Here is a 14,365-nt window from a genome sequence, read left to right as displayed (position 1 = left end):
ACACTTTAGCAGGCCAGGCCTGGTGGCCCATGCCTGTAATCCCAGCGCTTTGGAAGGCTGAGGGGAGGTGGGTCACTTGAGGTCAGGAGTTCGGGACCAGCCTGGCCAACATGTCGAAACCCTGTATCTACTAAAAATACAAAAATTAACTGGGCATGGTAGCGCACACCTGTAATCTCAGCTACTAGGAAGGCTGGGGCAGGATAATTGCTTGAACCCAGAAGGCAGAGGTTGCAGTGAGCTGAGATTGCATCACTGTACCCCAGCCTGGGAGAGACGGCAAGACTCTGTCTGGAAAAATAAATAAATAAATAAATAAATAAATAAATAAATAAATAAATAAATAAGGTACACTCTAAAGTCAAGAATGCATGTGGTCATCCCTAGAATAACACTCACTGAATCATTAAAGAATGTATTACTGGCTGGGTGTGATGGCTCACACGTGTAATCCCAGCACTTTGGATGCCCTAGGCAGGAGGATCACCTGAGGTCAGGAGTTTGAGACCAGCTTGATCAACACAGTGAAACCCCTTATCTATTAAAAATACAAAAATCAGCCGAGCGTGGCAGCACATGCCCATAGTCCCAGCTATTTGGGAGGCTGAGGTAGGAGAATCACTCGAACCCAGGAGGCAGAGGTTGCAGTGAGCCGAGATTGTGCCACTGCATTCCAGCCTGGGTGACGGAGGGAGGCTTCATCTCAAAAAAAAAAAAGAATATTACTAACTAATGAGCAAGAAAGGAGAAAGGAGACACAAATTAACAAATGGGACAAATAAAAATATATTAAAATAATAAAGTCAAAATTTCAGAAATTATTTTAAATGTATATGATCTAAACACTCCAAACTTAAAGACAAGATTTTTAGAGTATATTTTTAAAAAGCAACTACCTGCTGCTTACAAAAGCTACACCCTTGGGGTGATGACAAAGTAGGTTGAAAGTAAAAAGAGGGAGAAGGATAAACATAAAAATGCTAACCTAAAGAAAGCTGATTAGCCGGGCGCGGTGGCTCATGCCTGTAATCCCAGCACTTTGGGAGGCTGAGGCGGGTGGATCACGAGGTGAAGAGATTGAGACCATCCTGGCCAACATGGTGAAACCCCGTCTCTACTAAAAACACAAGAATTAGCTGGATGTGTTAGCATGCACCTGTAGTCCCAGCTACTTGGAAGGCTCAGGCAGGAGAATCACTTGAACTCAGGAGGCAGAGGTTGCAGTGAGCCAAGATTGTGCCACTGCACTCCAGCCTGGCGACAGAGTGAGACATTATCTAAAAATAAATAAATAATAATAAAACGCTGATTAGGCCAAGTGCATTGGCTGATGCCTGTAATCCCAGCATTTTAGGAGGCTGAGGCAGGCAGATCACTTGAGCCCAGGAGTTCAAGACCAGCCTAGCCAAGATGAGGTGAAACCTCATCTCAACTTAAAAAATTAAAATTAGGTGGGCATAGTGGTACATGCCTGTAATCCCAGCTACTCGGGAGGCTGAGGCAGGAGACTTGCTTGAAACCAGGACGCAGCAAGATTCTGCCATTAAATTCCAGATTTCAGCCTGGGCCACAGAGCAAGACTCTTGTCTCCAGTGGCTGGGGGCGGGGTGGGGGTGCGGGGAAGAAAGCTGATTTATCTATACTAATATTAGATGAAGTAGGCTTTAAAACAAAAATATTAGTAGAGATAAATGGGACGTTTTGTAATGATAAAAGGGGAAGATAAAATAACTCAAAATTTGCATTTACCTAATAACACAGTTTCGAAAATATGCGTAAAAGCAGAATGGAAAGGAGAAATAGACAAAACTACAATCATAGCTGGCAATTTTAATATACCTCTTTCTGTAACTGACTGAACAAACCACAGAAAATCAACAAAAATATAGAAAACTTGAACAATGCAATTAATAAACTTGACATATATGGAAAACATTACAACAACAACTGCAGAATCTATATGGGGTTTTTTGTTTGTTTGTTTGTTTTGGTTTTTTAATTGAGATGGGGTCTCACTCTGTCACCCAGGCTGGAGTGCAGTGGTGTGATCTCAGCTCACTGCAACCTCCGCTGCCCTGGTTCAAGCAATTCCTTAGCCTCCCGAGTAGCTGGGATTACAGGTGTGTGCCACCACGCCCAGCTAATTTTTGTATTTTTGGTAGAGACAAGGTTTCACCATGTTTGCCAGGCTGGTCTCGAGCTCCTGCCCTCAAGTGATCTGCTCGCCTAGGCCTCCCAAAGTGCTGGGATTACAGGCGTGAGCCACTGCGCCCAACCTCTATATGCTTTTTAAGTGCACATGCACATTTCAAAGAATGGCCATGCAGAGTATGTTTTTTGACCACAGTGGAGATAAGCTAAAAAGCAATTTTAAGGCGAGGCACTGTGGCTCACGTCTGTAATCCCCGTGCTTTGGGAGGCTGCTGGTGGGCAGATCAGGAGGTCAGGAGATCAAGACCATCCTGGCCTAACATGGTGAAACCCTGTCTCTTCTGAAAAATACAAAAAACTAGCCAGGTGTGGTGGCAGACGCCTGTAGTCCCAGCTACTCAGGAGGCTGAGGCAGGAGAATGGTGTGAACCCGGGAGGTGAAGCGTGCAGTGAGATGAGATCGTGCCACTGCACTCCAGCCTGGGCGACAGAGCAAAGACTCCGTCTCAAAAAAAAAAAAAAGCAATTTAAAAAGAAAATAGGAAATTTGAATATCCGAAAAATTTGGAAATTATGCAAATATATTCCATTTTATTTATTTAAAAATTAAAAATATATATTTTTTTATTTTTTGAGACAGAATCTCGCTCTGTCGCCAGGCTGGAGTGCAGTGGCACAATCTTGGCACATTGCAACCTCCACCTCCTGGGTTCAAGCAATTCCCCTGTCTCAGCCTCCCAAGTAGCTAGGACTACAGGCGCGTGCCACCACGCCCGGCTAATTTTTGTATTTTTAGTAGAGACGGGTTTCACCGTGTTGGCCAGGATGGTCTCAGTCTCTTGACCTCATGATCCACCATACTCGGCCTCCCAAAGTGCTGGGATTACAGGCATGAGCGACCGCACCTGGCCCTATTTTTTAATTTAGTTTAATTTAATTTTTTGAGACAGACTGTCTGCTGCCCAGGCAGAAGTGCAGTGGCACGATCTCGGCTCACTACAACCTCCACTTCCCGGGTTAAAGCGATTCTCCTGCCTCAGCCTCCGGAGTAGCTGGGATTACAGGCACGTGCCACCACACCTGGCTAATTTTTGTATATATATATTTTTAGTAAAGATGGGGTTTGGCCATGTTGGTCAGGCTGGTCTGGAACTCCTGGCCTCAAGTGATCCGCCCACTTCGGCCTCCCAAAATGTTGGGATTACAGGTGTGAGCCACTACCTGTGACCTCTATATGCTTATTAAGTGCACATGCAAATTTCAAAGAATTGCCATACAGAGTATGTTTTTTGACCACAGTGGAGATAAGCTAAAAAGCAATTTTAAAAGAAAACAAGAAATTTGAATATCCCTACAATTTTGGAAATTATGCAAATATATTCCATTTTATTTATTTAAAAATAAAATATATTTTTAAAGAGAAAAAGTATAGCCGGGCGCGGTGGCTCAAGCCTGTAATCCCAGCACTTTGGGAGGCCGAGACGGGCGGATCACGAGGTCAGGAGATGGAGACCATCTGGCTAACACGGTGAAACCCCGTCTCTACTAAAAATACAAAAAACTAGCCGGGCGAGGTGGCGGGCGCCTGTAGTCCCAGCTACTTGGGAGGCTGAGGCAGGAGAATGGCGTAAACCCGGGAGGCGGAGCTTGCAGTGAGCTGAGATCCGGCCACTGCACTCCAGCCTGGGCGACAGAGCCAGACTCCGTCTCAAAAAAATAAAAAAAAAAAAGAAGAAAAAGTATAGTACAGTAATGAAAGGGAACCATAAAACGCAAAACATATCAATACTTAAGTAGTAAAAGGATATTATGAACAACTGTGCTAATAAATTTGAAAATTTATATGAATGAACAAATTCCTTAAAAAACTTGACCTCAACTCACATAAGAAGAATTGAAAAATCTGAATAGGTCTATTACTGTTAAATAAGTGGAATCTGGCCAGGTGCCGTGGCTTGCACCTGTAATCCTAAAAGATTCAGAGGCTGAGGTGGGAAGATTGCTTGAGGTCAGAAGTTTGAAAGCAGCCTGTGCAGATTGGGAGACCCCATCTCTACAGAAAATTTAAAAATTAGCCAGATGTGTTGGTGAGCACCTGTAACTCCCAGCTACTTATTGGGGGCTGAGGGGGAGCATCACTTGATCCTAGGCAATTGAGGCTTCAGTGAGCTGTGATTGTGCCACCGTACTCCAGCCTAGGCAACAGAGAGACCCTGTATGGAAAAAAAAAAAAAAAAGAAATCCATAATTTAAAATTTTCCTACGATATAATTGTACACCCAGATGGCTTTCATTGATTAATTATTCTAAACTTTCAAAGAAACAAATAACACAATCTGCTATGGGTTGAATTGTGTCCCTTCCAAAAATGGATATGTTGAAGTCTTAACCCCCAGTATCTCAGAATTCCAAATGTGAGTATATTTGGAAATAGGGCATTGCAGATGCTGTTCATTAAAATGAGGTCATGCTGGAGCCCCTAAACCAATATGACTTGAGTCCTTATAAGAAGGCAGAGAGAATGCCAGATGAAGATGGAGGCCATGTATCTGTGAGCCAAGAAACACTGAGGTTTGGCTTCACTGGAAGTCACAAGAGAGGCATGGAGCAGATTCTCCCTCAGAGCCTACTCAGAAGGAACCAACAACGCTGCTGCTCCTTGATTTTGGACTTCTAACCTCCACAACTATGAGGGAATATATTTCTGTTGTTTTAAGCAGTCCAATTTGAGGTACTTTGTTACAACAGCCTAGGGATACTAATAAACAATTTTATATAAACTCTTCCAGAGAACAGAAAAAGCAGAAATACTCATTTTATAAGTTCAGCATAATCTTGATACTACAACTAACAAAGATATTGTAAGAAAAGAAAATTACAACCAATCTTTCTCATTACCATATATGCAAATATCCAAAATAAAAAACAAATTTTTTTTCGAGACAGAGACTCGCTCTGTCACCCAGGCTGGAGTGCAGTGGTGCGATCTCAGCTCACTGCAACCTCCGCCTCCCAGGTTCAAGCAATTCTCATGCCTCAGCTGCCCAAGTAGCTGGGATTACGGGCATGCACCACCACACTCAGCTAATTTTTTTGTATTTTTAGTAGAGACGGATTTTCACCATGTTGGCCAGGTTGTGATATGATTGCCTCGGCCCCTCAAAGTGCTAAGATCATAGATATGAGGCACTGTGCCTGGCCAAAATAATATATTATTATACTGGATTCAGCTATATATAAAAAACGAATAGAGCTGAGTGCAGTGTCTCAGGCCTATCATCCCAGTTACTCAGAAGGTCAAGACTTGAGGCCAGGTGTTCAAGACCAGCTTGGGTGACATAGGGAGATCCCAGCTCTAAATAAACTAATTAAATAAAAATTTTAAATATAAATAAAAAGAATAGTAAGTCATGATAAATTGGATTTATTCCAAGACTGACAATTGATTTATCATTCAAAAATTTAATCAATATAATTTACCACAATTACAGAATAAAGGAGAAAAACCATATGATCACTTCAATAGATACTATTATTTTATATAATTCAGTGTCTATGTATAGTTTTTTAAAAAATAAAAGCTATTGGCAAACTAGAAATATCAGGAACTTCTGTAATATGGTAAAGGTTGTCAATCAAAAAATACAGTAAATATCATGCTTGATGAAATATCGAAAACTTTTCCTTTCGGATTGGGAATAAGAAAAGGATGCTTGCTAACATCACTTCTATTCAGATTTACAATAGGAAATCTTAGACAATATAATAAGGCAAGAAAATAATGAAAAAGGGCCGAGCACGGTGGCTTATGCCTGTGATCCTAGCACTTTGGGAGGGTGAGATGGGCTGATAACTCGAAGTCAGGAGTCTGAGACCAGCCTGACCAACATGGTGAAACTCCATTTCTACTAAAAATACTAAAATTAGCTGGGTGTGGTGGTGCACACCTGTAATCCCAGCTACTGGGAAGGCTGAGGCAGGAGAATTGCTTGAACCTGGGAGCTGGAGGTTGTAATTAACTAAGATTGCTCCACGGCACTCCAGCCTGGGCAACAGAGTGACTCAATCTCAAAAAAAAAAAAAAAAAAAAAAGGCTGGGTGTGATGCCTCACGCTTGTAATCCCAGCACTTTGGGAGGCCGAGAGGGACAGAATACCTGAGGTCAGGAGTTCAAGACCAGCCTGGCTAACATGCTGAAACTCCATCTCTACTAAAAATACAAAAATTAGCTGGGCATGGTGGCATGTGCCTGTAATCCCAGCTACTCAGGAGGCTGAGGTGAGAGAATCGCTCAAACCCGGGAGGACGAGGTTGCGGGGAGTAGAGATTTCACCATTCCACTCCAGCCTGGGTGACAAGAGTGAAAGAAATTCTGTCTCAAAAGAATGAAAAGGTATATTATATTAGTTGGAAGGGAAGAAATAAAACTCATTATTTTCAGACAACGTGATTTGTATGTAAGAAAATGTAAAAGAATTCATCAACTATTAGAATTAAGTGAATTTAGCAAAATCTCTCTATAGATCAATATAACAAATGTCAATTGCATTTCTACATACTAGCAATCAACAATGAGAAAATCAAATAAATGATATCATTTAGATAGCATCAAAATTCACCAAATCCCAGAAATAAATTCAACAAAAGATATGCAAATCATCTACATAGAAAACTAAAAATATTACTCATGGGAATTAAAGAAGACTTCAACAGAAAGAAAAGGTAGGAATATTCTGTTTTCATCAACTGGAATATTTAATATTATAAAAATGTTAATTCTACTCAAATTGATGAATAGATTCAATATAAACCCAATAACAAAACCGTGTGTGTGTGTGTGTGTGTGTGTGTGTGTGGATAAATTGACAAGCTGATTCTACAATAGATATGTGTATTAGTCATGTTTTTTATTTTCTGTATTTTATTAATCTTTTAGATCCTGGAGGCCTTGCTGACCTGGGAGAGACTGCCCCTCTCAGAGCTAGCTAATTCCTAGAAATAGCAAATGGCTCTCCTGTGAGGGAGCCTTTCAGATGCAAAACAACCAATCCAGAGCCCATACCCTCCAACCTCCTCCTTTGTTGCACTCTCACAGGGCTCTTACTCCTCAATATTCCCCTTCCCTAATCACCCCAGGGCCAGGTACCAGACAGCTCAGGACCGCCCCTGCTCCCTGGAGCCTACTGAATTTATTCAAACTAACCAATGCCAGTCCTTCTTAGCCTGTAACCGCTTCTCCCATAGTACCTGTGAAAACCACAAAAAGAGGCTCTTACCCATGCTTTCTCCTCACTTCTGCCTCCTAACTGGCCATGGTACTTCCCCACGTGGCCCTGTGTGGTGCTGCATGCCCTGTCTTTTTGGGTACTATGAATAACAAATTATCTTTTCAATAGCAGTTGTGACCTAGTCTGTCAGTCTCACCAAACCTGAATACTAATAAAACCTACATTTTAAAACAATATGGCATGTAGAAGGCTAAAAATAGCATAGATGACCTTGAAGAACAAAACCTAAACACTTACACTAACAGATTTATTTATTTATTTATTTCTTCTCTTTTTTTTCTTTTCTTTTCTTTTCTTTTCTTTTCTTTTTTTTTTTTTTTTTTTTGAGACAGTCTTAATCCATCACCCAGGCTGGAGTGCAGTGATGCCATCTCAGCTCACTGCAACCTCCTCCTGGGTTCAACTGATTCTCCTGCCTCAACCTCCCGAGTAGCTGGGACTACAGGTGTCTGCCACCATACCTGGCTAATTTTTGTACTTTTAGTAGAGACAGGGTTTCACCATATTGGCCAGGCTGGTCTCAAACTCCTGACCTTAAGTGATCCACCCACCTCGGTCTCCCAAAGTGCTAGCATTATAAGCATGAGCCACCACACCCAGTCTGCACTAAAAGATTTTAAGACTTGTTAGAAATGTGCAATGCCCTGGCTGGGCACAGTGCCTCATGCCTGTAATCCCAACACTTTGGGAGGCCAAAGCGGGTGGATCATCTGAGGTTGGGAGTTTGAGACAATCCTGACCAACATGGAGAAACCCCGTCTCTACTGAAAATACAAAATTACAAAGTGGCTGGGTAGCTCGAACTGGGTGGAGCCCACCACAGCTCAAGGAGGCCTACCTGCCTCTGTAGACTCCACCTCTGGGGGCAGGGCATAACTGAATAAAAGGCAGCAGAAACTTCTGCAGACTTAAACGTCCCTGTCTGACAGTTTTGAAGAGAGTAGTGGTTCTCCCAGCACCGAGTTTGAGATCTGAGAATGGACAGACTGCCTACTCAAGTGAGTCCCTGACCCCCTAGTAGCCTAACCGGGAGACACCTCCCAGTAGGGGCTGACCGACACCTCATACAGCTGGGTGCCCCTCTGAGACGAAGCTTCCAGAGGAAGGATCAGGCAGCAACATTTGCCATTCTGCAATATTTGCTGTTCTACAGCCTCTGCTGGTGATACCCAGGCAAACAGGGTCTGGAGTGGACCTCCAGCAAACTCCAACAGAACTGCAACTGAGGGTCCTGATTGTTAGAAGGAAAGCTAACAAACAGAAAGGACATCCACACCAAAACTCCATCTGTACATCAACATCATTGAAGACCAAAGATAGATAAAACCATAAAGATGGGGAGAAGCCAGAGCAGAAAAGCTGAAAATTCTAAAAATCAGAGTACCTCTTCTCCTCCAAAGGAATGCAGCTCCTCACCAGCAATGGAACAAAGCTGGATGGAGAATGACTTTGATGAGTTGAGAGAAGGCTTCAGATGATCGATAATAACAAACTTCTCCAATGTTCGAACCCATTGCAAAGAAGCTAAAAACCTTGAAAAAGGATTAGATGAATGGCTAACTAGAATAAGCAGCATAGAGAAGACCTTAAATGACCTGATGGCGCTGAAAACCATGGCACGAGAACTACGTGACGCATGCACAAGCTTCAGCAGCTGATTCGATCAAGTGGAAGAAAGGGTGTCAGTGATTGAAGATCAAATGAATGAACTGAAGCAAGAAGAGAAGTTTAGAGAAAAAAGAGTAAAAAGAAATGAACAAGCCCCCCAAAAAATATGGGACTATGTGAAGAGACCAAATCTGTGTCTGATTGGTGTACCTGAAAGTGATGAGGAGAATGGAACCAAGTTGGAAAACACTCTTCAGGTATTATCCAGCAGAACTTCCCCAACCTAGCAAGGCAGGCCAACATTCAAATTCAGGAAATACAGAGAATGCCATAAAGATACTCCTCGAGAAGAGCAACTCCAAGACACATAATTGTCACTCCAAGTCACATAATTGTCAGATTCACCAAAGTTGAAATGAAGGAAAAAGTATTAAGGGCAGCCAGAGAGAAAGGTTGGGTTACCCACAAAGGGAAACCCATCAGACTAACAGCAGATCTCTCAGCAGAAACTCTACAAGCCAGAAGAGAGTGGGGGCCAATGTTCAACATTCTTAAAGAAAAGAATTTTCAACTCCGAATTTTATATCCAGCCAAACTAAGCTTCATAAGTGAAGGAGAAATAAAATCCTTTACAGACAAACAAATGCTGAGAGAGTTTGTCACCTCCAGGCCTGCCTTACAAGAGCTCCTGAAGGAAGCATTAAACATGGAAAGGAAAAACTGGTACCAGCCACTGCAAAAACATGCCAAATTGTAAAGACCATCGATGATAGGAAGAAACTGCATGAACTAACAAGCAAAATAACCAGCTAACATCATAATGACAGGATCAAATTCACACATAACAATATTAACCTTAAATGTAAATGGGCTAAATATTCCAATTAAAAGACACAGACTGGCAAATTGGATAGAGTCAAGACTCATCAGTGTGCTGTATTCAGGAGACCCATCTCACATGCAGAGACACACATAGGCTCAAAATAAAGGGATGGAGGAAGATCTACCAAGCAAATGGAAAACAAAAAAAAGCAGGGGTTGCAATCCTAGTCTCTGATAAAACAGACTTTCAACCAACAAAGATCAAAAGAGACAAGGCCATTACATAATGGTAAAAGGATCAATTCAACAAGAAGAGCTAACTATCCTAAATATATATGCACTCAATACAGGAGCACCCAGATTCATAAAACAAGTCCTTAGAGACCTACAAAGAGACTTAGACTCCCACACAATAATGGGAGACTTTTAACACCTCCACTGTCAACATTAGACAGATCAACGAGACAGAAAGTTAACAAGGATATCCAGGAATTGAACTCAGCTCTGTACCAAGCGGACCTAATAGACATCTACAGAACTCTCCACCCCAAATCAACAGAATATACATTCTTCTCAGCACCACATTGCACTTATTTCAAAATTGACCACATAGTTGGAAGTAAAGCTCTCCTCAGCAAATGTAAAAGAAGAGAAATGATAACAAACTGTCTCTCAGACCACAGTGCAATCAAACTAGAACTCAAGTTTAAGAAACTCACTCAAAACTGCTCAACTACATGGAAACTGAACAACCTGTTCCTGGATGACTACTGGGTACATAACAAAATGAAGGCAGAAATAAAGATGTTCTTTGAAACCAATGAGAACAAAGACACAACATAACGGAATCTCTGGGGCACATTTAAAGCAGTGTGTAGAGGGAAATTTATAGCACTAAATGCCCACAAAAGAAAGCAGGAAAGATCTAAAATTGACACCCTGACATCACAATTAAAAGAACCTGAGAAGCAAGAGCAAACACATTCAAAAGCTAGCAGAAGGTAAGAAATAACTAAGATCAGAGCAGAACTGAAGGAGATTGAGACACAAAAAACCCTCCAAAAAATCAATGAATCCAGGAGTTGGTTTTTTTAAAAGATCAACAAAATTGATAGACCACTAGCAAGACTAATAAAGAAGAAAGGAGAGAAGAATAAAATAGATGCAATAAAAAATGATAAAGGGGGTATCACCACCAATCCCACCAAAATACAAACTACTGTCAAAGAATATTATAAACACCTTGACACAAATAAATCAGAAAATCTAGAAGAAATGGATAAATTCCTGGACATATACACCCTCCCAGGACTAAACCAGGAAGAAGTTGAATCCCTGAATAGACCAACAACGGGCTCTGAAATTGAGGCAATAATTAATAGCCTACCAAACAAAAGTCCAGGACCAGACGGATTCGCAGCCATTGTGGAAGACAGTGTGGTGATTCCTCAAGGATCTAGAACTAGAAATACCATTTGACCCAGCCATCCCATTACTGGGTATATACCCAAAGGATTATAAATCATGCTGCTATAAAGACACATGCACACGTATGTTTATTGTGGCACTATTCACAATAGCAAAGACTTGGAACCAACCCAAATGTCCATCAATGATAGACTGGATTAAGAAAATGTGGCACATATACACCATGGAATACTATGCAGCCATAAAAAAGGATAGTTCGTGTCCTTTGTAGGGACATAGATGAAGCTGGAAACCACCATTTTGAGCAAACTATCGCAAGGACAGAAAACCAAACACCACATGTTCTCACTCATAGGTGAGAATTGAACAATGAGAACACTTGGACACAGGGTGGGGAACATTATACACCGGGGCCTGTCATGGAATGGGGGGAGGGGAGAGGGATAGCATTAGGAGATATACCTAACGTAAATGATGAGTTGATGGGTGCAGCACACCAATATGGCACATATATACATATGTAACAAACCTGCACATTGTGCACATGTACCCTAGAACTCAAAGTATAATTAAAAATAAATAAATAAAAATAAAAGAATAAAAAAGAAAGAAAGAAAGAAACAAACAAAAAACAAAATTAGCCAGGCGTGGTGGTGCATGCCTGTAATCCCAGCTACTCAGGAAGGCTGAGGCAGAATTGCTTGAACCTAGGAGGCGGAGGTTTCGGTGAGTTGAGATTGCACCACCATACTCCAGACTGGGCAACAAGAGCGAAACTTGTTCTCAAAAAAAAAAAAAAGAAAAAGAAAAAAGGAAAAAAAGAAATGTGCAATACCCCTTCCTGGTGCTAGTCTAGACAATTAGACTAAGGGAAGAATCTAGACACAGATCCACACTTATATGGTACCTGATTTTTGATAAAGTTGTCATGTCAGTGAAAGAGAGAAAGGGTGGCATTAGCAACCATCCATATGGAGGGAAGAACCTTGATCTCTAATTCAAGGCATACCCAAAAATACATTTCAGATGGATTGTAGATCTACACTTAAAGTAAAACAACAAAGCTCCTAGGACACAATATGGATAATATCTTCATAACCTTGATGTCAGCAAAGATTTCTTCAATAGGACCCAAGAGTACTAACTATAAATGTAAAGTGAAAACTGGTCTATATTAAACTTAAGACTTTTGAGCCAGGCGTGGTGGCACACACCTGCCTGTAATCCCAGCACTCTGGAAGGCTGAAGCAGTCAGATCATTTGAGCCCAGGAATTCAAGACGGGCCTGGCCAATATGGCAAGACCCCATTTCTACTAAAGATACAAAATTAGCTGGGTGTGGTGGCACTTGCCTGTAGTCCCAGCTGCTTAGCAGGCTGAAGTGAGAGGATCGCTTGAGCCCAGGAGGTTGAGGGTGCAGTGAGCTGTGATTGAGACCCTGCCTCAAAAAGAAAAGTTAAGAATTTTTATTTATTTATTTATTTTTTTGAGATGGAATCTTGCTCTATCACCAAGGCTGGAGTGCAGTGGTGCGATGTCAGCTCACTGCAACTTCTGCCTCCTGGGTTCAAGCAATTCTCCTGCCTCGGCCTCCCGAGTAGCTGGGATTACAGGCGCGTGCCACCACGTCCGGCTGATTTTTTTTTTTTTTTTTTTTTTTAGTAGAGATGGGGTTTCACAGTGTTAGCCAGGAAGGTCTTGATCTACTGACCTCGTGATCTGCCCGCCTCAGCCTCCCAAAGTAAAAAATTTTGATTTTTTTTTTTTTTTTTTTTTTTTTGAGACGGAGTCTCGCTCTGTCGCCCAGGCTGGAGTGCAGTGGCCGGATCTCAGCTCACTGCAAGCTCCGCCTCTCGGGTTTACGCCATTCTCCTGCCTCAGCCTCCCGAGTAGCTGGGACTACAGGTGCCCGCCACCTCGCCCGGCTAGTTTTTTGTATTTTTTAGTAGAGACGGGGTTTCACCGTGTTAGCCAGGATGGTCTGGATCTCCTGACCTCGTGATCCGCCCGTCTCGGCCTCCCAAAGTGCTGGGATTACAGGCTTGAGCCACCGCGCCCAGCCAAAAATTTTGATTTCTTAAATAACATCATTATTAAAGTAAAATGGCAAGCCACAGACAAGATGATAATATTTGCTTTACACATATCTGACCAGAGACTCATTTGGAATGTATGAAGAACTTACATAAACCCATAAGGAAAAATCCAGACAACCCAAGAAGAAAATAGACAAGATACTTGACTGGATACTTCATCAAAAAGTATATCCAAATAAACAAGAAGCATATGAAAACATAGTCAACATAATTAATACCTGACAAATAGTATATGCACAATAAATACTTGTTGCATAAGTAAACTAACAACTTTGTGGCCATTATTATTATTTCCCCTCTTCTTTTTTTTTTTTTTTTCTTTGAGATGAAGTCTTGCTTTGTCACCTGGGCTGGAGTACAGTGGTGTGGTCTCGGCTCACTGTAACCTTCACCTTCTGGGTTCAAGCGATTCTCCTGCCTCGGCCTCCTGAGGAGCTGGGATTACAGTCACGTGCCACCACACCCGGCTAATTCTTGTATTTTTAGTAGAGAAGGGTTTTACCATGTTGGTCAAGCTGGTCTCGAACTCTTGACCTTGTGGTCTGCCCGCCTTGGCCCCCGAAAGTGCTGGGATTATAGGCATCTGCCATAGCGCCCGGCCGATTTCCACTTTTCTATAATGCCTCAAAACTTTCTCCAAGACGTAAGTTCATTAACCCATCTGTTCATGAATTCAGCAGCTACTGACCTAGTGGTAAGTTTGCCCAGGATATGGTTTGTGCCCTGGGGAATTTGCAGTCTCTCAGGGAGGTAAAACAGAGAGAGCCATGCAATGCCCTGGGACAGCACCAGCTGCCCCTCATTCTTACCTTCCTCTGCTCCCATCTGTGCAACTGCAGACCTAGGGAGAGCTCACTGTCTCCACCCTTGCTGGCCCAGCTACCCTTTACACCTGACCTCTTGGGCCCATGGATCTCACTGACTTTCATGGCCTGGAAGAGGGCAACTTCCTGTACTTCTTTCTTCAGTTGA

Source organism: Chlorocebus sabaeus, chromosome 14, assembly GCF_047675955.1.
Source record: "Chlorocebus sabaeus isolate Y175 chromosome 14, mChlSab1.0.hap1, whole genome shotgun sequence".
In the NCBI taxonomy this organism is placed as follows: Eukaryota; Metazoa; Chordata; class Mammalia; order Primates; family Cercopithecidae; genus Chlorocebus; species Chlorocebus sabaeus.
This window is presented reverse-complemented; position numbering follows the sequence as displayed.